The following is a 26,256-nucleotide window of genomic DNA, read 5'->3' as shown; positions in this document are numbered from 1 at the left end:
TATGATAACCCTAGTCGTATGCTCAAGGAGTAGGCTTTGGCCCAGATATCCCCTTCAGAAGACGTCACCAGACTGGATTAGGGATACTGGTGTGACCTCGCCTTGCAGCCCCCAAAGAAGGAATTGGGGGGACTAAATGGACAGTGCCCCTCTCTATCTGAAGCCTGGCAAGGGAGGTACATGGATCCCACTAGAATTTAAAATGAAAAGTAGGGGATGGGAGGCTCTGGACCTGGGCAGCTTTAGATACAGTACCAAGCACTTAGAAAGCAGCTGCTCTACCCCATGTTATGCTCTGCAGAAATAAGCCCATTTGTTTTGTGTCTTTCACTTCTCAGGTGCTCCTTATTGGACCCATTTAAAAAGGATGGAGAAGAAGCTGCTAGCTGTGCCGGCAGCAAGTACTGTTCGCTTCCATTGCCCTGCAGCAGGCAACCCCACCCCATCCATATACTGGCTGAAAAATGGCAAAGAATTCAAGGGAGAACATCGAATTGGGGGCATCAAAGTAAGGCATTGTGGGTCTAATCTTGGCTATGCTGTGTTCATTCATCTCTGGAGCTATTATTGATGGCTCGATCGGAGCCAGCGTTCACTGAGCAATCCTGATAGGGGCAAGCAAGCATGAGATCCCTGGCTTTACATAGTAAATATTTCCATGACCATTAGGGCTTGTGACATTTTTCTGCTCAAGATGTTTTTTCTATGATATGTACAAATTGCATTTCCCGTAGTACTGCCCATAATCCTGGCAACTTTGTCATAAGTGAGAGAGAAGGATATCAGTGTGTATCTTCATAAACCACAGTCACTGTGGTTCAGAATGGGGGTATTTTTGATAACCATACTAATTGTTCAAATAACTCTTAAAATTAGCTGCTGCCCGTTCTGGTGGAATTCCAACTCTGAGCATTTGCTCATGTTGCTAGTCTCTTTTAAAAGTAACCTTGAAAAAAATAGATCAGGTGTATTGCTGTGCTCGCTGCAATAACTAGATGCAACAAGGTACAAAGAGATTGGGTTTACATTTTTGTAACTTGCATAAAAACCTGAGTGATACCACTGAAATCAGTGAAGTGATTCCTGACTTACACCCATGTAACAGAGATCAGCATCTGATCTAAGCTCTTAAGCAGACCTCTCTCTGTCATCATTCAGACGTGTAACACGAGCCCGGCAGAAATACTGAGACTCGATTCAGTAACATTCTTGTGGTGAAATGCTGGAAGCCCCTTTGCCCTGGGTAATAGCAAAGAGGGACCGGTTGGCAGTGTGATTTTGATGTCTACAAACAGAGCCCACAGACACCGAAAACCAGTAAATGAATGCCTAACCAGGCGACGTATCTGACCACAATTTCTGTGCCACCTTGTAATTGTACATCAAAATAAGGCAGTAACTTAGCAGGAAAATCAGTTGCTCTTGATTTTTTTCCCCCTCTTGTACTATACAAATGCCTTCCTGTTTACCATTTTGGGGAACAGAATAGTTGGTGGGATGGTTATAAACACAGCAGAGTCATAAGAAAGAAAAATCTCTCTCTTTCCAGACTGTTTCCTCCTCCTTCACTCAGGCTCCTCCTGGAAGAGCTGAATATGTTTGTTTCACTTAAACCTTTGAAGCTTCCTAATCAGCACATTGTGGTTTGTTGACAAGGTTGAGGGCACACAGGCAGTTCTAGATCTTTGGAGAAGTTAAGGCGAGAGGAGAATCAGGGAGGTAACTCCTCTCTGCAACTGATCTGATAATAGATAACATTTCCAAGTCACCCAGTGCAGCACAAACATTTTGTACTAATTACATGTAAATACTAATGTACTAATGTACTAATTACATGCTCTTTCAGGCTTGCATGTGCATTTATACAAAAATGTGTGACGACAGCTGCACTAAATTATGCTTGCAGAATTAAACCTAAAGGTAAAAGTAATTCCACTTCCCACTTTCCTGTGGTGTGAATCTACCCTTGAGTTCAGATAGAAAAGTTTCATCCTCTGCATCACAGTCACATCTCTTGCACCATAGCACTTTATTTTCTCTAGAGGCACCTTCCAGCAATAAGTAAATGTTTAAAAAGCTATCGGAGGCAGTGTGTGGTCTGTTAAACCAATAGGAGTGTAATCCCTCTGTCTGCCTAGAAAAAGATCTCTCTCTCTCTAGATACAGAAACATCGCTTTATTTCTCTCTTTCTTGCCTCCTACCCTCGTAGAGCTTAGATAGATAGATATGCCCATTTATATCAGGTGAGGATCTGCGCCAGAAAGAAAGTAAAAAATAAATCAGTTCAGTGTATCATTTATTGAAGATTAAGCTCTTCAGGTACGATGGAGTTTCTATCCCAGGATTTAGGCCCGGTAAAAGTGAATGGCCAGATCAACAGCTGGTGGAGCTTGGACAGTTTACACCAGCTGAGGATCAAGCCCAGTGGATTAACCTGCAAAGACCAGAATCACAAATTAACATTTCCTCTTTCTCTTTTTCTCCAAAGTTCAGAGTAGTTTAGACTTTGCTCTTTGGAAATCCGTGGCCAGCAGAAGAAAGCTGGAACTTGCAACATGCAAGTTTGGATTTTTTTTTTTTTTAATATCCCATCCTAACCTCTAATTTTTACCTCTGGTAAAAGGCATTTAGATACCCCCTAATGTGCATCAAAACTCAAAACGGGGGAAGAGAAGACTTCCAAACATGGCTGAAATAAATTATATACAGTTCATTCTTAAATGGCAGAGGAGTGAAATTCATATGACTTATCACATGAAATTTCCCAAAGAGAATTAATATTATAGAATCCTTGCTGGAATCTATAATATTGTAAGCCTGTGTGTGTTAAATGACGCTAGAAAGGAATGGGGGGCTGGAAGGGGGAGACTGAGGATTATCCCTTCCCCAGACCATTGCACCGGCTTGCGTATCAGTCTAGCAAACATGGTCTTAGTTTCTAAGTGTGTCTGCAAATGTTTGTCTCTCAAGGAGCCAAGAGTGACAACCAGGGCCACCGAGAGCGGGTTCGGGCCCCAGCGAAAAACAATTTTCAGGCCCCCCAGCAAGAGTGGACTGGCTAAACAGGGCCGATGAAGCTGGGGAAGCCAGGGTCCCATTCTAGACTGCCGGGCCCCGGTAATTTGTACTGGCTTCCCCCTACCCTCTCGTCAGCCCTGGTGACAACACCAAATAAACCAGAGGGATTTCCAGTGTCTCACTGATTTGATTAAAGTCTGCAACGAGTTACTTCATGTTTCTAATGGTTTATCGAGTACACTGACTGCCCAAAATTGGGAACATCCTTCTTGTGATCCCCTGGGTCTGGACTCAGCTTTCGACTAAAACTTTTCCTTAGTTGTTTTTAAAAAACCTTTCCAGACACCTTCTGTGTCACAGGAACAGAGCTCTGACCCACAGTTTGAATCTGTATTCAGAGCCCACTTCCCCAGAGCTCAAGTCCCATACAATGAGGTGATGGACACTTTATATCTAGAATAGGCAAGACACGTGGTTGGATGTTTGGAGTGTTTGGATCTAGGTTTATGACACATGCTTCGTATCTGGAGCCAAGCTTTACCAGAGTTCAGATCCTAGATACTACCATGATGGGTGCTTTACAAATGCCTAGGAGAGAAGGATAAAGAGGGGTGTGAAGATGCAAGGCTATGATATAAGCCACTATAGAGACAGATCAGTAACAGGTTTAGATCGAGACACCCCTCTCCCCACCCCAAGTTCTGGCATCAAATCTGGTCCAGTTTCAACCAGAAAATTACTTGACAGAATGCCCAGTGAAATCTCCAGGAAGAGCATCAGAATTGAACCCATCATCGTCAGCAGCCAAAACCTTTCTTCAGTCAAAACCTTTCTGTCTTTCTATTACGTATACATTTAAATGCAGTGACATGCTTTGTTGTCAACACTTAGAAACAAGTTAGGAATGTAGGCCAGTCAACACTGTTACTTGAGCAGATGCCGAGATACAAAAGGTGGGGGGAAAGTATAGTTTTATGGCAAGAGCGTGACACCCTCCATTAAAACCAAGCCATATTTGCTTCATAGCCCTTACACCCAATGTCCAGTGCAGTAACGCTGCTTTTGACAGGTTAATTGTGCTCTGATTCCTTTCAAACAAGGCATGGGGATCCAGATAACAACTAGTGAAAGATGGTTACAGTGGCTCCGTTTGAATTCACCTGCTGTAGCTAAAAGTGCTGACAGCTGATTAACCACTCATTTTCTGCATCAGCCCTTGGTTTTCTGTAGTGTGCAGAACTGGCATCACTGATGCCAGTTGATTCTGTGTACCAAGAATACGCTCCAAAACGCGTTGTTAAAATACTGTTGACAGCTGTATGGGGGCAGTTGGCTTCTAACTGATGTCCAGAGGCTTGGGAAGGTTAACTAACTCTGCTCACGGGGATTATGCACACCGAGCACGTGTGCGTGTGCACGTGCATGAATCACTTTGAGGCAAGGACGCCAACATTCATTTTCCGCCCTGCAACTGATGGGCCCCCTGTCACCTTGGCCAAGTCACTTAAAGTGGACACCATTGGTCTGAAATCCAATCAGTTAAAGAAAAGTACTATGTACTATACTCGAGCCAGTGTCGGACACCCTGGCAGTTTTGTGCTTTACACTCATGGTTTTCCTATGGTTTTTAATGTTTGTCTCTCACCTGTTACCCACTGGAAGACATACCCATTGAGAAAGGGAAACAGATAACTATATAAAGGAACTAGTGAGGCTGACTGTACATAAAGTGCTGCCTAATACCCAGAGTAAACAAACTGTAAAAAATAGAATTTTTTTTCTCACTGGTCTCTTTCAGTTCTAGTGATCGGCAGGTAGGTGTTACTGGTAACACAAGTAGGTTAAAGATTTGCCAAAAAAACCAACCCCAAAGGTGTGGTTCTTTAAGCTGATGGAGTCCATTTAACTTCTCTGGCCCTCAGTTGACTGGAGTATGTGATGCTATCTTATTTAATGTCTTTGAAGCACTTTCAGTTCCTCAGATGAAAGGCACAAGATAGAAGTGCAGCTAGCAATTATTTGTTTTACCTTAGCTCCTGTGAGCTCTAGCTGTAGACCTGGCCCTCATTGTGCTTGGTGCTGTACAAACGTAGAACAAAAAGATGGTCCATGTCCCAACGGGCTTACAGCCCATTATTTATATTATGGGAGCATCTACAGCCCGCGGCAGGATCCGCGCCTGTAATACAGCCCACTGTACAGTTGATTCATTGGGCTTGATTCTCACATAAAGACCACTTTCCACCAGGCAGGCAGCGTAAATTGTCCTTAAAGTGGTCATAACTTACATTTACAGACGTGCTGCAGCCCTAGCACGCTGGCAGAGTGGGGAGCGGGGGAAGAGGCCTGGGAATAAACAAGAATGAGGCCCATTGTGTTTTGCCATTTGTTCATTGATTATAATGGTCCAATGAAATATTAGCTGGTGATATCTTATGATTGGCTGATCTGTTTTTTCCTCCCTCTAGTTACGGCATCAGCAGTGGAGCCTAGTGATGGAGAGTGTGGTTCCGTCAGACCGAGGGAACTACACGTGCATTGTAGAGAACAAATATGGCAGCATTAGGCACACTTACCAGCTAGATGTAGTAGGTAAGATTTCTCTACTTCCTCTTCACTTCTGATACACAGTCGTCATCAAGATGGCTTATGTGCAATGATGATTTTGGGCTTAATCATATAGTCCGTCCCCTGAAGTGAATGATGCGGGTCCATAACCACAAACCCAGCTGGCCCTCCTTCTCAGCAAGCGTTCAAGGAGTGAATGCACTATCCTGGACATAATGCTTCCTGTTCAGGACTGAGGCACGTTGACTGGGGCAGTGTCTGGGAAGCCTACGCTGCATCTCCCCAGGCGTACCCTTTCTGTGGGTAAGCAAAGAGCTGTGTTCTCAGGGGTTGCTCATCCAGCACCTTTCATGAGCCCTAGCCCAAGCTCCTGTGCAGACATTGGTAGTGGCGCTGAAAGCCACAGACAGGCATGTTCAGTGGGGAGAGGTGTTAAAAACGGGTTCCCCATTTTCACTTCAGAAAGGTTCCGCCACCGGCCTATTCTCCAGGCTGGACTGCCTGCCAACCAGACTGTGGTGGTAGGGAGTCATGTCGAGTTCCACTGCAAGGTGTACAGTGATGCCCAGCCTCACATCCAGTGGCTGAAACACGTGGAAGTCAACGGCAGTAAATATGGATCCAACGGGGCATATGTCACGGTGCTAAAGGTTGGTAGACTAATTATAAAGTGAGAGGCAAGTCAGCCAGTCTAGCTCCCTGATAATGTAGGAATGTTCCCTAAAGGACGCTTTGTAATGGAGATCCAGAATTACATGATAGCATCAAGAGCTGTATTAATAGATAGGTTTTGGTGTTGAAATTGACATTAAAACAATGTGTCCCTCCATAAATATTTTTCTGTAGTAAGTCACCGTTTATCTGGTCAGCACTTTACCCTTTTCTCCCCCACACTCACCCTACTAACCAACAGTCAGTCCTGTTGTGGGGGCAATTTTTCCTTTTGAATTTTTCAAAACAGTCAGTCCTGTTGTGGGGGCAATTTTTCCTTGCTTGCATGCTTCATTAGTGGGACAGCGTAAGAGCCTGGAGAAGGGAACCTTTTGCTTTTACGCCAGGTTTCAAACGGGAATGAATAAATAAATGTGGAAGATGGGCCACTGAGAACAAAGAAACAAAAAAATCTTCATCTGCTTTTGAATTTTTCAAAACAGTCAGTCCTGTTGTGGGGGCAATTTTTCCTTGCTTGCATGCTTCATTAGTGGGACAGCGTAAGAGCCTGGAGAAGGGAACCTTTTGCTTTTACGCCAGGTTTCAAACGGGAATGAATAAATAAATGTGGAAGATGGGCCACTGAGAACAAAGAAACAAAAAAATCTTCATCTGCTTTTGAATTTTTCAAAACAGTCAGTCCTGTTGTGGGGGCAATTTTTCCTTGCTTGCATGCTTCATTAGTGGGACAGCGTAAGAGCCTGGAGAAGGGAACCTTTTGCTTTTACGCCAAGTTGCAAACGGGAATGAATAAATAAATGTGGAAGATGGGCCACTGAGAACAAAGAAACAAAAAAATCTTCATCTGCTTTTGAAATTTGCCTGTAAATCTGTGTGGTGTCCTCAAACGTGCTGGGAATGTGGCTTATCCTGTGTTTTTCCTCTTTCTATATATGTGTATTTTTCCCCCTTGTAGACGTCAGGTGTTAACACAGCGGATGAGGAGCTAGAAATTCTGTACTTGCGAAATGTTACTTTTGAGGATGCAGGGGAATATATTTGTCTCGCTGGCAATTCTATGGGGTTTTCACATCATTCTGCTTGGCTGACGGTTCTACCAGGTATTTCCTTCTGCGCTGTGCCCTTTCTTTCCTCTTGGTGATGCTTCAGTGTTCAATTTAGAAATGCCACAGCTCATCTGCTAAGCTGGCTCACAGCCATGTAGCTTGCTGCACAGTCTGTACGTGTATGTATAGACAATAGTGTGAAAGTAGAATGAATTATATTGTAAAAATAAGAATGGATTAAAGAAAATGTTGTATGTACCTTTAAGCAGAAATAAGAAATGTTGAAATACAGGTGCCAGGAAAAGAAACATTAGGCATAAACAATGGTGCTAATGGCGAAACATTAACAGAAGATGGGTAATAGTTAGTAAGGAAATAAGATATGCATGCCTAGCCCAGATAAACGTATCTGATTCTGCCTCCTTTGTTATCTTGTTAAGTTCTCACCCTTTTATCTGTATAAATAAGATAGTTTGTGTCTTGCATGGTGCTCACATTATCTGGGTGTTATTAGCAGAGCGCTGTGCTAATAAAACAGAGTGGTCTGACAAACTGTGAGTCCTGAGTCTAACTTTGACAATAGCCATGCCCTGATTATGGGTGGAACCCCCATTTTTCACATTGCTATGTTCCTTCATGGGCGCAGTCACTGAGAGCCTGATCCAAAGTGCAATAAAGTCAGTGGAAAGACTCATTGAAATCAATAGGCTTTGGGGTGGAGCTTGAGTGGTTCCATATCCCCTTTGCCCACAAAGGATTAGTGTTCCCCCGTGAGTTTTCTTCATTACTGTGCCCATGAGTGCAGCTGTACAACTGCTTTCAAGTCACATGCACCCAGCTTACCCAGCTCAGCATTTAGCCCAGAGTGAAGTGACTGTGTGAAAGGAAGCAGAGTAATTTCACTATAAGGAGTTCCACTGCTGATTAAAGAATCATGGTGCATCTTCTTTCTGTTAGTATGTTTTTGGTTTTGCCTTGACCCCTTGTAAATTCAGAAGTGCCTGGACTGAAGGGAGCAGGTGGGGAATCATTCTTGATTTGCGCTTTGCTTGAGGGGGGTTGCAGGATTGAGCTCTGAGTGCATGATGCTAATTATGTTCTAGCCATCAAAATGATTGCGCTCATGCCTGTTCAAGGGGCCTACGGGAAGTTCCGACTTTCTGGAATCCTGGGGTGGGATTTTTGCTAAAATTATTGGGATCATCTGTCCTTCCTTTACTTGTCCGAACAAAATATTTACATTATGAATTATAATATAATTAAGCCAAGTTTCCCATTTATCCTCCCCCAAGTATCGTGTTTTTAACCTCACCATACTTTGGAGACAGGCGTGATTCAGGTGGGATAAACTGAAATCTTAGCTTGAGTTGCCATGTTAATCCCTTGTCTGGGGCACATCTGTTGCCAGCATTGGAGTCAAAACTGATGAGTGAAATAGAGGAAGGGCCTGATCCTGCATTGTTTGCAAAAGCAAAACACCTGTTGTAGGCATTCAGAGTTGTGGATTTGGGAGGGCTCCTGGGTCAAGTCCAACGGGGTTACGCATAGACAAAGAGGTGTCCAACCTAGGCCTGATCCAATTCGCACTGAAGTCAATGGGAAGATTCCCATTGGTGACAGTGAGTTTTCGCTCAGGCCCTACCAGAATTTCTCGCACTACATGTGTACATGTTGGCTGCTGTCGCCTGTCCTCACTTCCATCTCTTGTTACTCTACAGAGCTAGTGGAGGCGGATGATTCTGGCTCCATTTTTGCTGTGATCCTCCGCTGTGGGGTTGGCTTCGTTTTCTTCTTCTTGGTGGTTGTCATCATGATTGTCTGTAGGGTGAAAATGACCAACAAAAAAGCCATGAACACCCCTACTGTACAGGTAACAGAAAGTAGATACAAGATTCCTATAGCCCCAACCTACCTTTACATTTCCTTTCTACGTTAGGAACGTGACCCTATGTTTTTACTCAGGCAACAATCCCATTAACATCAGCGGGCCCTTTGCCTGCATGAGGGTCAGGCCCCGTGTCTCAGTTTGTTTCACTTATTCATTTATTTTTTTCAGTGAAAACTTAGTGAGTGGCAGTTAACTCTCTTTTTAGTTTGCAATTATTGTTTGTCAGAGGCCAGCAATTCCCCAGAGCCCTGGGCTTACCTAGGACTAGTAAAACAGACCCTTAAACCAGCCCTGCTGGCCACTCGTAACAACACCCCAGGGAAAATGGACCTTCCAGAGAATAGCCTACAGTCCTGTGCCCGTAGCCAGCATGAAGGGGAGGAGTGGGAAAAGAAGTGCAGTCCTGGTCCTGGTCCCACTGAAGTCACTCGCAAAACTTCCACTGATTTCTGTGGGTCCAGGATTGGGCCTTCTTTCCGCAAGGGACAATGATGGCACTCTGTACAATAAAAATCCCATCCAGTCGTGCATCAGGGACTGGCACTGCAGAGCAGTAAGCGTAGGAATTAAAAAGGACTGCAAACCCTGCTGGTTCAGCCTCTCTGGCTGTAAACCACCTATTGGGACTGGAAAGCTGGGACTGACTCCATGGACACAAACACACTCCATGCATATAGGCCAGAACTTTAGCTGCTCTAAACTGATGTAGCTGGTGTAAATCAATAGAGTACTGTCTTCAGTGAGGCTGCTCTGGTTTACACTGTCTGAGGATCTGGCTCTGCCTGCCTAGATAGATACACTCCCATAATATGAGACTGATATTTTTAATTTCCAGGTTACAATTGATTGTAAGTCTTCAATAATCAAAGATTAGTTCAAAGTGATTTTCTTGGCTGGTTCCTTTTCAAGCACCGCTGCGTGTATCTGACACAGAGGCAGTTGGCAATAACATTTTATTTGCTCTATTGAAGCCGGTGTCATTGGAGTCAAACCCTTCCATGAATTCCGGTACCCCGCTGGTCAATCTCACCCACCTCTCATCCAGCGATGGGCTGAAGCTAGCAAATGTCTCAGAGCTCGAGCTGCCTGCTGATCCCAAGTGGGAATTAACAAGATCTCGGTCAGTTAAACGTGTCGTTCTTCTGTCTTCATTCCAGTCCTCAGCCCGGTCACACATTAATTCATTTGTTTGTGTCTGTCACTTCAGCCTGACTCTGGGGAAACCTCTGGGTGAAGGTTGTTTTGGTCAAGTGGTGATGGCAGAAGCGACTGGGATCGATAAGGACAAACCAGACAAGGCCATCACTGTAGCTGTCAAGATGTTAAAAGGTACAGAGAACAGCACCATGAAGGAATGGCAGGAGTTGGGGCTGTTAGGCATTTGCCCTTGGCATTTATCTTGGTTTGGGGTTCATTTTTTATTTAAAAAATATGACTACATAAGAAGAGCAAACCTAAGGCCAAATTCTCCCTTTGGCTTCCATAACTGATGCTTGTTTCCACAGATTTCTGTTAGGTGGGTCACAGGAAGTGCTGAGTGTTATCTTAAGGGTACCTAAGCGGATACAGCATTGGACTTGGCTACAGGAGACCTGGGTTCAGTTCAACCACAGGTTTCCTCTATGATGTTGGACAAGTCACTTTCTTTACCCTTTGTCGGAGCACCTGGCCTTTAAAATAGGGATACTGCTTCCCGATCTCATGGGGGTATTGAGTATAAAATCCATTCAGGGTTGTAAAGTGCTTGTCTACTTGGGTGATGAGGGTCATATAAGCACTTCAATAGATCTTCCTATCAAATTGAACCCTGGCCAAGCTCCCTGAGATTACATCTCAACAGCTTAAGAAGAGGCAAAACAATGAGATTGGTTGGGCTCCTCCAGATTCTCCTGTTTTCCCTGCCTAAAGCACTGAAGCTGCAGTGACTTGACTAGCTGTGGAAAACACCTGGAGGGGAGTGGCATGGCTAAGCCAAAGCAAGAAGTGCTGAGGTTCTGCGCAGTATTAATACTAACACCAGCTGCAACTTTTTTCAAATGAAAATTTTTTCCATGAGAAAGTGGGGTTTGACAAAACCTCATTGATCAATTTTGATTAAACTTTTTTTGATGGGGAAGATTTCAACATTGCCAAACTGAAACATTTTGATGTTTTGTGTTTTGGTTTGATTTTGAAAACTAACAAAAAAAAATTGGTTTTCCAATTTATTCTGGGGGCTTTTACCCCACGATTCCAGACATATTTTACCTGCCCCTGGTTCTTTTCCAGTACGAAAAAAATTGGAGAAAGTTTGTTTGTATGTATGGGAAAAGGTGGGGTAGAGTGGCGGTGAAGCCCCAAAAATCCTAAAACTGAAGTTGACAATCCAATTTTTTTTTCAGTTTCTAAACATCAAAACAAAACTCACAATGTTTTATTTCCGTGTCAAAATTTTTCAGAACTTTTTGTTTGGCAACAAGTTTTGATGTTTCAAGTTTTCACCCTGATTTGGGGCAAAAGCAAATAGGGATTTTTAAGAGCAGGCTGGACAAACACCTGTCAGGGATGGTCTAGATAATACTTAGTCCTGCATGAGTGCAGGGAACTGGACTAGATGACCTCTCGAGGTCCCTTCCAGTTCTGTGATTCCTGATTAACATTTCCTGCAGGATGACCAGCTCTCAGAAATGCTCAGATGGCCACATGGCCAGCCTCCGTTCACTGAGTGTATAACATACTGTATAGTACTAATGCAATCTAGTTATGCTTTTACTCTCTAGACTCTAAGAAACGCCTATTCCCTTCCTAACAGTTTCTTTCTCTTTTTTCCCCCCGTCTTCTCCAGATGATGCTACTGACGAGGATCTTTCTGACCTGGTGTCCGAAATGGAAATGTTGAAAATGATTGGGAATCACAAAAATATCATTAACCTCCTAGGCGCCTGCACGCAGGATGGTATGTTTCAGAGAAGGCCATATGCTACCATCGTACTTCATGATTTCAGTGGGAAGCAGTCCCATTCTGCTCTGTGGTGCACACCGTACTAGCTCAGCCTTATGTGTACACAGTTGCTTTTCCATACCTCTACTGCAGGTTTCTGGCCCAGCAAGCAGAGGGGTTTCCTCCTGTAATGTAATATTGTGCTACTGGAGCCTCTTATTCCGGCTGTGTAGAGGCCAGGAGGATTTCACCTTTTCTTCATGCATCTGAATTAGCCACAAGATTAGTTATGTCTGTGCACACAATTAAACTGCTTTGCTCAGTGAGAAGTTGGGTGGCTTTTAGATGTTGGAGCAAATATATATATGGCTCTACCTGTTATCGATACTGGTTTTTCAAAAGCTTTTCCTTATTGTCCTCCTTTTTTGGGAAAAAAATGGAGCTGGAAGCAGAGAGAGTGGTGGTTGGACTGTCATTTATTATTATTTACTCCCTGAATGCCCAAAATATGCTGGCTTTGAGTCCCAGCCCTGTGGGTTTAGGCAATTCACATAATACTCTCTATGTCTAAGCCTTCCCAGCCATCAAACGGAAAGGATAATGCTCGCCCACAGGGCAGTGAGGCAGTTGAGTTAATGTTTGTGTGTCGGTTCTGAAGAGAGATGTTTGTCAGTGGCCGCTTGGCTAGGGAACCTGACCCGAGTCCTGTCCCTATCTAACCTTCTTAGGTACTTCGGTGGCCCTCAATACTATAGTATCTGAGCACCTCATAGTCTTTAATTCATTTACCCCCAGAACACCCCTGTGCGGTAGGGAAGTTCACAGATGGGGAACTGAGGCACAGAGACAAAGTGACTCACCCAGGGTCATACAGGAACTTTGTGGCAGAGCTGGGACTTGAATTTGCATTTCCTAAGCTAGTGTTCTAACCATTGGCCCTTCCTCTTCAGTGCTACATTTGCGGCTGACCTGCCTCATAGACTCTGCATCAGAAGGGACCGTCATGATCATCTAGTCTGACCTCCTGCACAACGCAGGCCACAGAATCTCACACACCCACTCCTGTAACAAACCCCTAACCTATGTCTGAGTTATGGAAGTCCTCAAATTGTGGTTTGAGGACCTCAGGGTGCAGAGAATCCTCCAGCAAGTGACCCATGACCCGTGCCCCATGCTGCAGAGGAAGGCAAAAAACCTCCAGGGCCTCTGCCAATCTGCCCTGGAGGAAAATTGGTTCCCGACCCCAAATATGGCGATCAGCTAAACCCTGAGCATGTGGGCAAGACTCACCAGCCAGCACCCAGGAAAGAATTCTCTGTAGTAACTCAGATCACACCCCATCTAACATCCCATCACAGACCATTGGGTATATTTACCTGCTAATAATCAAAGATCAATTAATTGCCAAAATTAGGCTATCCCATCATACCATCCCCTCCATAAATTTATCAAGCTTAGTCTTGAAGCCAGATATGTCTTTTGTCTCCACTACTCCCCTTGGAAGGCTGTTCCAGAACTTCACTCCTCTAATGGTTAGAAACCTTCATCTAATTTCAAGTCTAAACTTCCTAGTGTCCAGTTTATATCCATTTGTTCTTGTGTCCACATTGGTACTAAGCTTAAATAATTCCTCTCCCTCCCTGATATTGGTCAGGCTAAACAAGCCAAGCTCTTTGAGTCTCCTTTTATAAGACAGGTTTTCCATTCCTCGGATCATCCTAGTAGCCCGTCTCTAAACCTGTTCCAGTTTGAATTCATCCTTCTTAAACATGGGAGACCAGATGAGGTCTCACCAATGCCTTATATAACGGTACTAACACCTCCTTATCTTTACTGGAAATACCTCACCTGATGCATCCCAAGACCGCATTAGCGTTTTTAACGGCCATATCACATTGGCAGCTCATAGTCATCCTGTGATCAACCAATACTCCGAAGTCCTTCTCCTCTGTTACTTTCAACTGATGTGTCCCCAATTTATAACCAAAATTAATCCCTAAATGCATGACCTTGCACTTTTCACTATTACATTTCATCCTATTACTATTACTCCAGTTTACAAGGTCATCCAGATCTTCCTGTATGATATCCCGGTCCTTCTCTGTGTTAGCAATACCTCCCAGCTTTGTGTCATCCGCAGACTTTATTAGCACATTCCCACTTTTTGTGCCAAGGTCAGTAATAAAAAGATTAAATAAGATTGGTCCCAAAACCGATCCCTGAGGAACTCCACTAGAAACCTCCCTCCAGCCTGACAGTTCGCCTTTCAGTACAACCAATTGTAGTCTCCCCTTTAACCAGTTCCTTATCCACCTTTCAGTTTTCATATTGATCCCCATCTTTTCCAATTTAACTAATAACTCCCATGTGGAAGCATATCAAATGCCTTACTGAAATCGAGGTAGATTAGATCCACTGCGTTTCCTTTGTCTAACAAATCTGTTACCTTCTCCAAGAAGGAGATCAGGTTGGTTTGGCACGATCTACCTTCTGTAAAACCATGTTGTGTTTTGTCCCAGTTACCATTTACCTCAGTGTCCTTAACTACTTTTTCCTTCATTTTTTTCCCAAGACCTTGCATACTACAGATGTCAAACTAACAGGCCTATAGTTACTCGGATCACTTTTTTTCCCTTTCTTAAAAATAGGAACTATGATAATGAGCTTGCAATTTTATGTGCCAGTTCCTTTAATATTCTTGGATGAACATTATCTGGGCCCCCCAATTTCATCCCATTAAGCTGTTCGAGTTTGGCTTCTACCTCGGATGTGATAATATCTACCTCCATATCCTCATTCCCATTTGTCATCCTACCATTATCCCTAAGCTGCTCATTAGCCTCATTGAAGACTGAGGCAAAGTATTTGCTTAGATATTGGGCCATGCCTAGATTATCCTTAACCTCCACTCCATCCTCAGTGTTTAGCGGCCCCACTTCTTCTTTCTTTGTTTTCTTCTTATTTAGATGGCTATAGAACCTTTTACTATTGGGTTTAATTCCCTTTGCAAGGTCCAACTGTACATGGCTTTTGGCCTTTCTCACTTTATCCCTACATGTTCTGACCTCAATAAGGTAGCTTTCCTTGCTGATCACTCCCATCTTCCATTCCTTGTAGGCTTTCTGATTTTTCTTAATCACCTCTCTGAGATGCTTGCTCATCCAGCTTGGTCTACAACTCCTGCCTATGAATTTTTTCCCCTTTCTTGGGATGCAGGCTTCTGATAGTTTCTGCAACTTTGACCTGAAGTAGTTCCAGGCCTCCTCTGCCTTTAGATCCACAAGTTCTTCAGTCCAATCCACTTCCCTAACTAATTTCCTTAATTCTTTAAAGTTAGCCCTTTTGAAATCAAAAACCCTAGTCCCAGATCTATTTTTGTTTATCCTTCCATCTAGTTTGAACTGAATTAGCTCATGATCACTCGAACCAAGGTTGTCCCCTACAACCATTTCTTCTATGAGGTACTCACTACTCACCAAAACCAACTCTAAAATGGCATCCTCTCTTGTTGGTTCTTCAACTACTTGGTGAAGGAATCCATCAGCTATTGCATCCAGAAAAATCTGAGCCCTATTATGATAACTAGCACTTGTCCTCCAGTCCATATCTGGGAAGTAAAAGTCTCCCATGATCACACAATTCCCATTAGTGTTTACTTCATTAAAACATTAAAGAGGTCTCTATCCATATCCAGATCAGATCCTGGCGGTCTGTAGCACACCCCAAGCACTATCTCAGGGGTGGCTCTAGTAGCTTTCTTCCCCAATGTTATTTTTACCCAGACAGACTCTATCTTATCCATTCCTTATTTCTTTAGTCTACCTCATCATTGATATACAGTGCTACTCCACCACCTTTGCCTTTATTTCTGTCTTTCCTAAACAGCACATACCCTTCAATACCTGTACTCCAGTCATGACTACTATTCCACCATGTTTCTGTTATCCCTATAATATCCGGTTTCACTTTCTGCACCAGTAGCTCTAGTTCCTTCATTTTTTTACCTAGGCTCCTTGCATTAGTGTACAAACATCTTATTTTTTTGCCGTTTGGCTTCACTGACATTCTTTACCCGATTAGGCACAGACATTCTACCACCAGTATCCAGGGACGGCTCTAGGCACCAGCAAAACAAGCTGGTGCCTAGGGCGGCAAAATATAGGGGGCGGCAAAAGGCTGGGGCCCCAGCTCATCCTGCCGCTGCGAGCCGAGGAGCGGCCCGTCCCCTGCAGCCAGGCAGGGCCGCGCTACCGGCTCCGCTTGGGGGAGAGGGATGGCCCCTTACCGGTAGCGCGGCCCCGCCTGGCTGCAGAAGACGGGCCGCTCCTCCTCCGCTTGTTTCCCAGGTCCTAAACAGCGCTGCAGCCGCTTGGCTGGGGGAGGGGGGGCGGGGCTGAGCTCCGCCCCGCTCAGAGCCGCGTGGGGTGGGGGCGGGGCTGCAAGCTCCGGGCCGAGCGGAGGCAGCTGAGCTCAGCCTGGAGCTCGCGGCCCCGCCCCCTCCCCACGCGGCTCTGAGCGGGGAAGAGCTCAGCCCCGTCCGGAGCCATGCGGCTGCCGCGCGGTGAGCTGGGGGTAAGCAGCCGGGGCGGGGGGAGTGGCTAAGGGGCAGGGAGTCCCGGGGACACACAGGGGGCAGGGAGGGGGCACAGGTTCTGTGGGGGGGGCGGTCAGAGGCCAGGGAAGGGGGGTTGGATTGGGGGGGTCTCAGGGAGGTGTTTGTCAGGCACCTCCCGACCCCATTACCCCCCCAGGCCCAGCCCCTCTGAGGTGGGCACCCCCCCAAACCCATCCTCCCCACCCAGCCCTGATCCCCAGCTCCAACCCCAGCCCCTAGGACCTGGGCACCCCCCCAGCCCCATCCGCCTCACAGCCCTGACCCCCAGCTCCGAGCCCAGCCCCTCTGATCCAGACACCCCCCTCACCCCATTCCCCCCACAGCCCTGACCCCCAGCTCCGAGCCCAGCCCCTCTGATCCAGACACCCCCCTCACCCCATTCCCCCCACAGCCCTGACCCCCAGCTCCGAGCCCAGCCCCTCTGATCCAGACACCCCCCTCACCCCATTCCCCCCCACAGCCCTGACCCCCAGCTCTGAGCCCAGCCCCTCTGATCCGGACACCCCCCTCACCCCATTCCCCCCACAGCCCTGACCCCCAGCTCTGAGCCCAGCCCCTCTGATCCGGACACCCCCCTGACCCCATTCCCCCCACAGCCCTGACCCCCAGCTCTGAGCCCAGCCCCTCTGATCCGGACACCCCCGACCCCATCCCCCACTGCCCTGACCCCCAGCTCTGAGCCCAGCCCCTCTGATCCGGACACCCCCGACCCCATCCCCCACTGCCCTGACCCCCAGCTCTGAGCCCAGCTGCTCTGAGGTGGGCACCCCCTGACACTATCTCCCTCACCCCAGCCCCCCAGCTCCGAGCCCAGCCCCGTTGAGCCGGGCACCCCCCGACCCCATCCCCCACAGCCCTGACCCTCATCTCCAAGCCCAGCCCCTTTGAGCTGGGCACCCTCCGACCCCAACCCCCACCCCAGACCCCCAGCTCTGAGGCGAGCCCCTCTGAGCCAGACAACCTCCGACCCCATCTCCCCACAGACCTGAGCCCAGCCCCTGTGAGCCGGGCACCCCCCAGAGCCCAGCTCCCCACCCAGCCCTGGGCAACAGCAGCACCACCTCCAGGCAGTGACAGCCCATTGGCACCAACCATCACCATCACCCAGCAACAGCCCATTATGTAATTGCAAATGTAGACAGACCAGTAAAGCATTTAATGTTTTTAAATAATGTATTTGGTGTATTTTCAAATTATTACAAATTAATTTTCACTAGTTATTTTTTACATTTCCAAATACATGTTACTATAGTATTGCAACTTTTTTTATGGAAGGGGTCCCCAAAATTGCTTTGCCCTGAATCCTCTGGGCGGCCAGGGAGGGAGGGAAACGGGGTCCCCTGGAGCCGAGCCCCAGCTGCGATGGCGGCGAGGGGCTCCTGGAGTGTGTGAGGAGGTGAGCGGCCGGCTGGGTTCGTCGGTGCTGAGCAGGTAGCCCCGCAGCCGGAGATCCTCGCCTTCCCTCCTGCCAGGGCTGGGCCAGGGCACCGTGAGGCTGAAGAGCAGCAGGTCCAGGGGGCTCTCCAGGTCTTTGGCCGCCAGCATGTCGAGGGTGAGGGCGGTGAGCGCGAACTGATCCACCTTGGCCACCAGCAGTGCTGCGAAGCCCAGGGAGGGGGCCGTGTTCTTTATGCCACCCCGTAGCCGTGCCGCCACCTGGAAGTACTCCCGCTCCGCGCCGCCCAGCAGCTCCACCCGCATGGGGACAGAGTCACAGCTGGGCCAGGCTTCTGCTGCAGTGTGCTGGTAGCGGATCCCACATTTTGGGGGGAGGCCAGTGCTGGGGCAACAGGGGGTGTGAGTGGGGGGTACTGGTGGGCGGGGGGGGCTCATGTCTGGGGGCGGGGGGGGGCAGCCAAAATTTTTTTTGCTTGGGGCGGCAAAAAACCTAGAGCCGGCCCTGCCAGTATCACCTATTAGACTGGTATCTACACTATCCTTCCTCCTTATGTCCATTCTCCTACCCACGGCTGTATCCTTTCTTGCTTTGTTTTCTTCCCTCTCAATGTTAAATTCCGGCATGGAGATTACCTGGACATCTCCCCCAGATTCCTAGTTTAAAGCTCTCTTAATCAGTTGTGCACCAGCCGCCATCCTAGAAATCTATTTCCCTCCCTACTTAGGTGAAGTCCAGCCCAAGAGAACAGTCTTCCGCCCATGAATGCTTCCCAGTGGCCATACATCCCAAAGCCCTCCTTATAGCACCACTGCCTGAGCCATCTGTTGATCACCATAATGTCACCTCACCCCTCTTTCCCTTTCAGTAAAATGAGGCTAGTGACTCTCACTCTGCTTTGCAAGGCGCTTTGTAATTATGATGTAAGAGCCAGATTGTGACTGTTTTTTTGTTGGCAGGCCCACTTTACATTCTGGTAGAATATGCGTCAAAAGGGAACTTGAAGGAATATCTCTGGGATCGTCGGCCGCCTGACACATTTTCACTCAACACCTGCAAGCTGCCAGAAGAGCAGTTAACATTTAAAGATTTAGTCTCGTGCGCCTACCAGGTGTCCTGTGGCATGGAATATTTGGCATCTCAGAAAGTGAGTTGAGTGACTTGGAGTCTGTTATTTATCACGTACATAAACATATGTGTCATGTGATAGGTGTGCACAGTGCATTGTGGGCAAATATATGACTGGGTTCTACCCTTAAGAGCCTAGTACAGGAATTATTTTTTTCAGTAAGAAATGCATTGCTGCTTGCAAAGAAGCATTGTTAAGGGACCTAGAAGTCCATTTGTGTATGATCACATCCATTTATGAGCGATTTTAGCTGGGTGCCCCTTTGCTGTAATCAACAATCCAACAGTAAGACTAAGCTTGATAAATGTGTGGAGGGGATGGTATGATGGGATAGCCTAAATTTGGCAATTAATTTGGCAATTGATCTTTGATTATCAGCAGGTAAGTATGCCCAGTGGTCTGTGATGGGAAGTTAGATGGGTTGGGATCTGAGTTACTACAGAGAATTCTTTCCTGGGTGCTGGCTGGTGAGTCTTGCCCACATGCTCAGGGTTTAGATTGCCATATTTGGGGTCGGGAAGGAATTTTCCTCCAGGGCAGATTGGCAAAGGCCCTGGAGGTTTTTCGCCTTCCTCTGCAGCATGGGGCACGGGTCACGGGTCACTTGCTGAAGGATTCTCTGCAGCTTGAGGTCTTCAAACCGCAATTTGGGGACTTCAGTAACTCAGACATAGGCTAAGGGTTTGTTATAGAAGTGGATGGGTGAGATTCTGTGGCCTGCATTGTGCAGGAGGTCAGACTAGATGATCATAATGGTCCCTTCTGACCTTAAAGTCTATGAGTCTATGATCAAGTATCAGAGGGGTAGCCGTGTTAGTCTGGTTCTGTAGAAGCAGCAAAGAGTCCTGTGGCACCTTATAGACTAACAGACGATTCAGACGTCTGTTAGTCTATAAGGTGCCACAGGACTCTTTGCTGCTTCATGAGTCTATGAGTAAGTGTGTGAACAGTTTGGCAATACATGGACATTGCAGAGTCCGTATGAAAGGCAGACCTCAGTTGCGTGTTTTCAGTGAGCAAATACAAATGTCACACAACAGAAACGTCTAAAGGCAGAAGTAATTGACTATCAGATGTCCGACCTTCAGTCAGTCTCAGCCACTAGCCAGAGGTGGCCACAGTCAGATTTAGAGCCATGCTGCGCTGTACGCTGCATCTTGGTGGCGTCAGCATGACAGCAAAATTGAAAGTCACTTTGAGAGAGAATCTCATCTCAGACAATAGAATCAGGAGCCTCTGTGGCCCCTTTTCAGTACTGCTGAAAGTGCAGAGCATCAAGGCTGAGGCAGAGACACAGCCTGTGACAAACATTCATTTGTTAGAAGAGCAGTATCTCTGGTTAGTTACCAGGTGAACGTAGACTCCCTTGGAGTTAGCCCAGCGAAGGATTTGACCCATTCATAACAAGACCTGACACTTACATAGAGCCATCCGTGGGCTCCGAAAGCACTTTGCAAACATTGGACCTGACACTAGTCTCGCAATTGACAATCAGGCCCATCTTACAGATGGGGAAACTGGGACATTAGTTTATACACAGTGAGTCAGTCGTAGAGCAGGGAATCAAATCCTAGTGTCTTGATTCCCATTGCCCTCCTGTAAGTAAACCATTAGCCCAGACTCTCCTCCCTGGTGGTGGCAGCTTGGTGTTCAGCCCCGGGATCTAGCCGATCTCCAGTCCGAGTGTCCTGTCCTGAGAGAGCAGATGAAGAAGCACTGCTGTCTTGCCTGTGTGTGTGTGTGTGTGTGTGTGTGTGTGTGTGTGTGTGTGTTTGGTAGATGTTGCTTAGAAGCCGTTTGTCTGAGACTGCATGTGGCAGCGATGATCTAAAGGGCGAAGAATTAAATGGTGCAGCTTTATTGGCTTTCAGGTAAATGAATCGGCATAAACCACGAATCATAAGCAGTTTAACGAGCCCATATTTATCTCCATGCTCACCTTTCACAGTGCATTCACCGAGACTTGGCAGCCAGGAACGTGTTAGTCACTGAAGACAATGTGATGAAAATAGCCGATTTCGGCCTAGCCAGAGATGTTGGCAACATCAGCTGTTACAAGAAAACAGCCAGTGTGAGTACACAGCTGCCAAGTGCATGGCAGGTCCCAGCGGTGGAGGAGTCAGCAGCACACGCCCTTGGTCCACACCTTCTTTTTAAACAAATTACTGCATTGAGAAAAACATTGGGCCCTGATCCAGCAATTGGTAGCAGGCAGACAGGCCCCTGTACCCACAAGGAGCCCTGTTGAGATCATCGATAGTCCTGCTGAAATGACAAAAACACCCCATTTGATTTCAGCGGGATCACAGTGAAGCCATTGGGTGAATTCACTCTGTGGATTTCCCCCTACAGTTCAGACTAAGCAGCATTTTTGCACTGAGTGAAATGATCTCTTCAAGCCAGCGAGGCCTGTGTGTGTTGGTCCCACTCTATTTTGAAACTGTCCAGCCCCACAGCTGCGTTCGTACACGATGGATGCTGTTTTTCATGCAGAGATTTAAATGTCTTGATTCATTAAACCTGTCTTGGCAGTGAAATGCAGCATGCAAGAGGGTGAGGGTGTTTATAATGCAGATAGTCAGTGAAGACCGGGGATCAAATGTTATATTCTGTTTACATGTGGCCACTACTGCCTGCACAGTGATCAGGGAAGCAGATGTGGTGACTAATGAAAATGTTTCAAACTGGATTAGAATAGAAGATTCAGATAGTGCCCTTGTGGCTGAGTGAATATGCTGATGGAACATTCCCTTTGTCTTCCTAATTACAGGGTCGGCTGCCTGTGAAATGGATGGCTCTAGAAGCATTGTTTGACGGGGTCTACACTCACCAGAGCGATGTGTAAGCATTATTTGTATTCTCTCTTCTGTAAATTTCACATGCTGTAGCTTCAGTGATCCAAAATCGTAGTTTCAGCACGTAGGTAATGCAGCAATGGACACGTCAGTTTACCTAAATTAGAGAGATAGAAAGAGACACACAATCTCTATTTTAAAAAAGAAAATGAAGGAGGCAAAATATATTTTGAAAAAGTGGACTTTTAAATGTAGCACAGCAGCAGTGCCAAGGCATTTAACATTAGACCTGTGCTGATTTTTGTAGGGGGTTTCTGTTCCAGTCCGGCCAGTGAAATAAGGGTTGTAACAAGCAAGCTTTGCTATCAGCTTGCACAGTGGCCTGTGGTTCCTAGCCTGTGATTCAGTGAAGCTGGGCATGAATCATTGGATTTGTTCCATTCAGTGGAGCTGGTGGAAGACCTAACGAAGAGCCAGGGGTAATAAATGGGCTGTCACCTATCTGATTAAATGCTGATTTCAGTTTCAGACGTGGTGCCTGGGAGTTCTTTGCTAGTGAGTTGGATCAGCAGAGATCTCCAAGTAACTAGTGAAAATGGCCTAGGCAATTAGTCATGCTATTGACGTCTGTGTTAGCTGTGCATGGCTGCACTGAAATAAAGCAAAAAACCAAACAAACTGAAAAACCTCATTGAATTTTAAACATCTTTCTTTGGTTCCCAGCTGGTCTTTTGGAGTGCTGCTGTGGGAGATCTTTACTTTGGGGGGGTCTCCATATCCGGGAATTCCAAGCAAGGAACTCTTCAAATTCTTAAAAGAAGGCAATCGGCTGGACAAGCCAGCAAACTGCACTCATGACCTGTAAGTGAGGGAGGGAGTAGCTTTATGGCTTCATTTCTAGAAACCTTGGCTGACGCACGAGTTTATTTTCCTTCTTAATTCAGTTTCTCCAGGGTGTGTGTGTATAAATATTGCTGCCCATTCCTTTGTCTGACCCCCACTTACTACTGTTTACTGGTCCTGCTGTGCGATTGTCCGGCTGGCTCCAGATAGACTTACCGATCCTGATGCATTTAGACTCATTACATCACCGACAGTCAAAATATGCAGCTACGCTTGCTATGCTTGGTCGATTCATGTCAACCCATGCCCAGCTCAGGTCTGTGGATTTGCCTAGGGAGGCTCAGGCATAAGCAGACTAAGCAATCGCTTAGGTCCCCAAGCAGTATTTGTTGGGGTGGAGCAGGGGAAGAGGATAGTCCTTCTTTGAGCCCCCAGTGGGCTAGCAGTGCCTCTGGTGACTTACCCTTCGAATGCAGCATTTCCTGCCTGATGTATTTGTCTGATTGCAGCAGTACTCCGCTCCCGGCACGTTGGCCACTGTGCAGACAAGAAACACTTTCTCTGGCCCTGAGACCATTGCTAGGAGGCCGGTTCTGAGCCTCTGAAAATGGCATCATTACGTTTAGTTTCCTTTCTTGTTGTTTCAACTTCAGTAACTCCCTAAACAAATGTGAATTAAGTAACATTTAATTGCCTGCGTGTAACTCCAGTCAGTACGCTGGGACTGAGGCAGGACAAATCACTATTCGGTGAGTGTCGTGCTAGCAGTACTCCATTTTAAGCCTGTTGTCTCGCCGTTCCCAGCTGTTGTCTTTTAACTCTTCCCTGGTCCAGTTGGCTTTGCCTACTCCACACTGTGGACAAACTGTGGACAAACCTGCTGTAGGCAAAGCTTTTCCTGCTGTATGTTGGATTTCAAAGCAGACCAATCTGTATTAAATTGGTATTTGCTCTTGTCTCTGTGGGAGGACGCCCTCTCCTGTAAACATCATTGGTTCCTGCTTAAGGGAGAGGGCACTCAAGACCAATAGGGCCTGATGAGTGTCCTCTTGCTCCTAGCAAAGTGACAGGGCGAGAGCCAGGCCTTAGCATTGTTTACCATACAAACCAGATTTCCGACTAGGACATTAGGGGCTTCTGTTTGGATAATCCAATGGCTTCCTAGTCAAATGTGACAGTTTATGGCTAGCTTTGTGATTTGCAGGTCGCCCACCTTATTGTAAAGGGGTGTGCGTGCATGTCAAAGAAGTTGAAGTGTGAATTTCCTCCTCCTTGATTTCCCTTTGGGGCCTCTGGTCCTGCTGCCAAGGCCATGAATGCTGGGGCTACATAGAGCACCAAGCCATTGGCAACCTTAGGCCTATGCTGCCAAGGACTGTGTGATAGACAGCTACAGTAATAAAACTCCTGATAGACCCAGCTGCCTTTCTCAGTACTCTGTAGCCTGGGCTTTCCCTCCCTCTTCACACCCAGTTTCCATACCTGCCCCTCTTGGGCTCCGGCACTGTGGGTTCCTAAGGCCCCGTGCTGGAGAGGTTTACCTAGGGGATCCCCTTTCTTTACTTCTGCTGCAGGCATACCAGCTGGGTTGTGTTACGCCCTGTAGCAATGCACAGACTGGTGGCTGTATCTGGGCTGGGCAGTGGGTTCAGGCACAGAAGGAGCTGCATGTCTCACTTTGTTTAGAGCAATGCAAAGGAGTGGGGGCTGGTTCTGCCCCAGCAGGTGCATGGGCCAAAGCCTGGCTGTGCTGGGACATGTAGATCTGCACACGTGCTCTTCTCTCTCCCCCACCCCATCACAGGGAAGGCCTCTTGCTCTTTGTTCTCCTCAGGTACATGATCATGAAGGAGTGCTGGCATGTAGTCCCATCGGAACGGCCAACCTTTAAGCAGCTAGTGGAAGACCTGGATAGGGTCCTGACTGTAACACCAACGGAGGTAAGTGTTTCTCTCTGGCTAAAGATCAGTCCTGAGCAGAGATGGGCCTGAACCAGAGCCCTGCAGTTGCGCTCTGGAGGTGGCTTGAAATTCAGACCTGGCCCCTATCTTTATAATTGGCTAAGCCAAAATCCCAGATCCCCAAACCCTCATGCTTTGGGGGTGTTCAAAACCCAGCTCTGGCATCCCCAGCTCTAACCCTAATGCTTGTGGTAACTGAAAAGTGTTGCAGCATCATTAGCTATCTCTCCTCCCTCACCCCTGACCATGTAACCATGTGACTTCTCTCCTTGCAGGAGTACCTTGACCTTCTCCGTGCCATTTGAGCAGTATTCCCCCGCCCGCCAGGACACACACAGCACCCACTCTTCGGGAGACTATTGCGCAATGAAGGCTGTTCCGTGAAACTGCTTGGTAATTCAAGAAGCTTTTTGTTGTTGAGCCATAGAAGTTTGGGGTTATTTTTTTCCCCATTTTGCTGTATAAGAAGTCTAAAAGCACTGTTTCTCCTGAAGGAACTAATCTCTAGCCAAGATGATTTGAGATATATATATATATATATATATATAAAAAACAAACAAACACCCCCCTGTTAAATGTAGGGGTGCTGACTTCTGGACCTCCGGGAATGGATTATCGAGTGCCAGAGTTGCCATTCTGTGCCTGCAATATAAAGAAGAGGAAAAAAACCCTTTCTTTTTCTGGGGAGGAGAAGTGTAAAGAATGTAGAAATTCTTTGCTTATGCAATCTGTTCATGAACCTTTTTGGTGAAGCTGAAGAGACACATTGCCTGCAGGGATTAATATATTTATATAAATAGCTGTATTTTTGTTGGTTGTTTTTTTTTTATAGTCACTTGATCATTACCCAGCTACTTATATAAAAAAAAAACTCCGCCCCCCCCACAAAAATCCCATTTTTGACATAGTCACAATCTCAAAGGAGTTAATGGTTTGGTGGCAAACAGCGGTTTGACTGTAATAGATCATAACCCTCTCTTGCACTTGGGCTGCGGGTGACTGGTGTATACAGAAGAGTCAGAACATTCCAAACGGAAGGGCAAATGCATGAAAGTCATTGTAATGTGTTCATTTTGGGGGTCATAGAGAGGAAAGCGTCAAAGTGGTGGGTATAAAGGTACCACATGTCTCCAGGGAATTGCTAAATAATTAAATCAGAAGCAGAATTATGGTATGTCTATACTACCCACCGGATCAGCGGGCAGCGATTGATCCAGCGGGGGTCGATTTATCATGTCTAGTCTAGACATGATAAATCAACCCCCAAGCACTCTCCCATTGACACCTGTACTCCAGCGCCGGGAGAGGCGCAGGCAGAGTCGACGGGGGAGCGGCAGCAGTCGACTCACTGCAGTGAAGTGAAGACACTGCGGTGAGTAGATCTAAGTACATCGACTTCAGTAC

At 46.6% G+C, this 26,256-nt stretch overlaps 1 pseudogene; it reads left to right on the top strand.

Annotated features, from left to right (window-relative positions):
- Window positions 1-346: 346 nt before the first annotated feature.
- Window positions 347-25,236, top strand: LOC123361201 (annotated as a pseudogene).
- Window positions 25,237-26,256: the final 1,020 nt, after the last annotated feature.

This window comes from Mauremys mutica, unplaced genomic scaffold (assembly GCF_020497125.1).
Source record: "Mauremys mutica isolate MM-2020 ecotype Southern unplaced genomic scaffold, ASM2049712v1 Super-Scaffold_100406, whole genome shotgun sequence".
NCBI lineage: Eukaryota > Metazoa > Chordata > Testudines > Geoemydidae > Mauremys > Mauremys mutica.
Note: the sequence above shows the minus strand (reverse complement) of the source record. Positions and strands in the feature narration are given on the sequence as shown.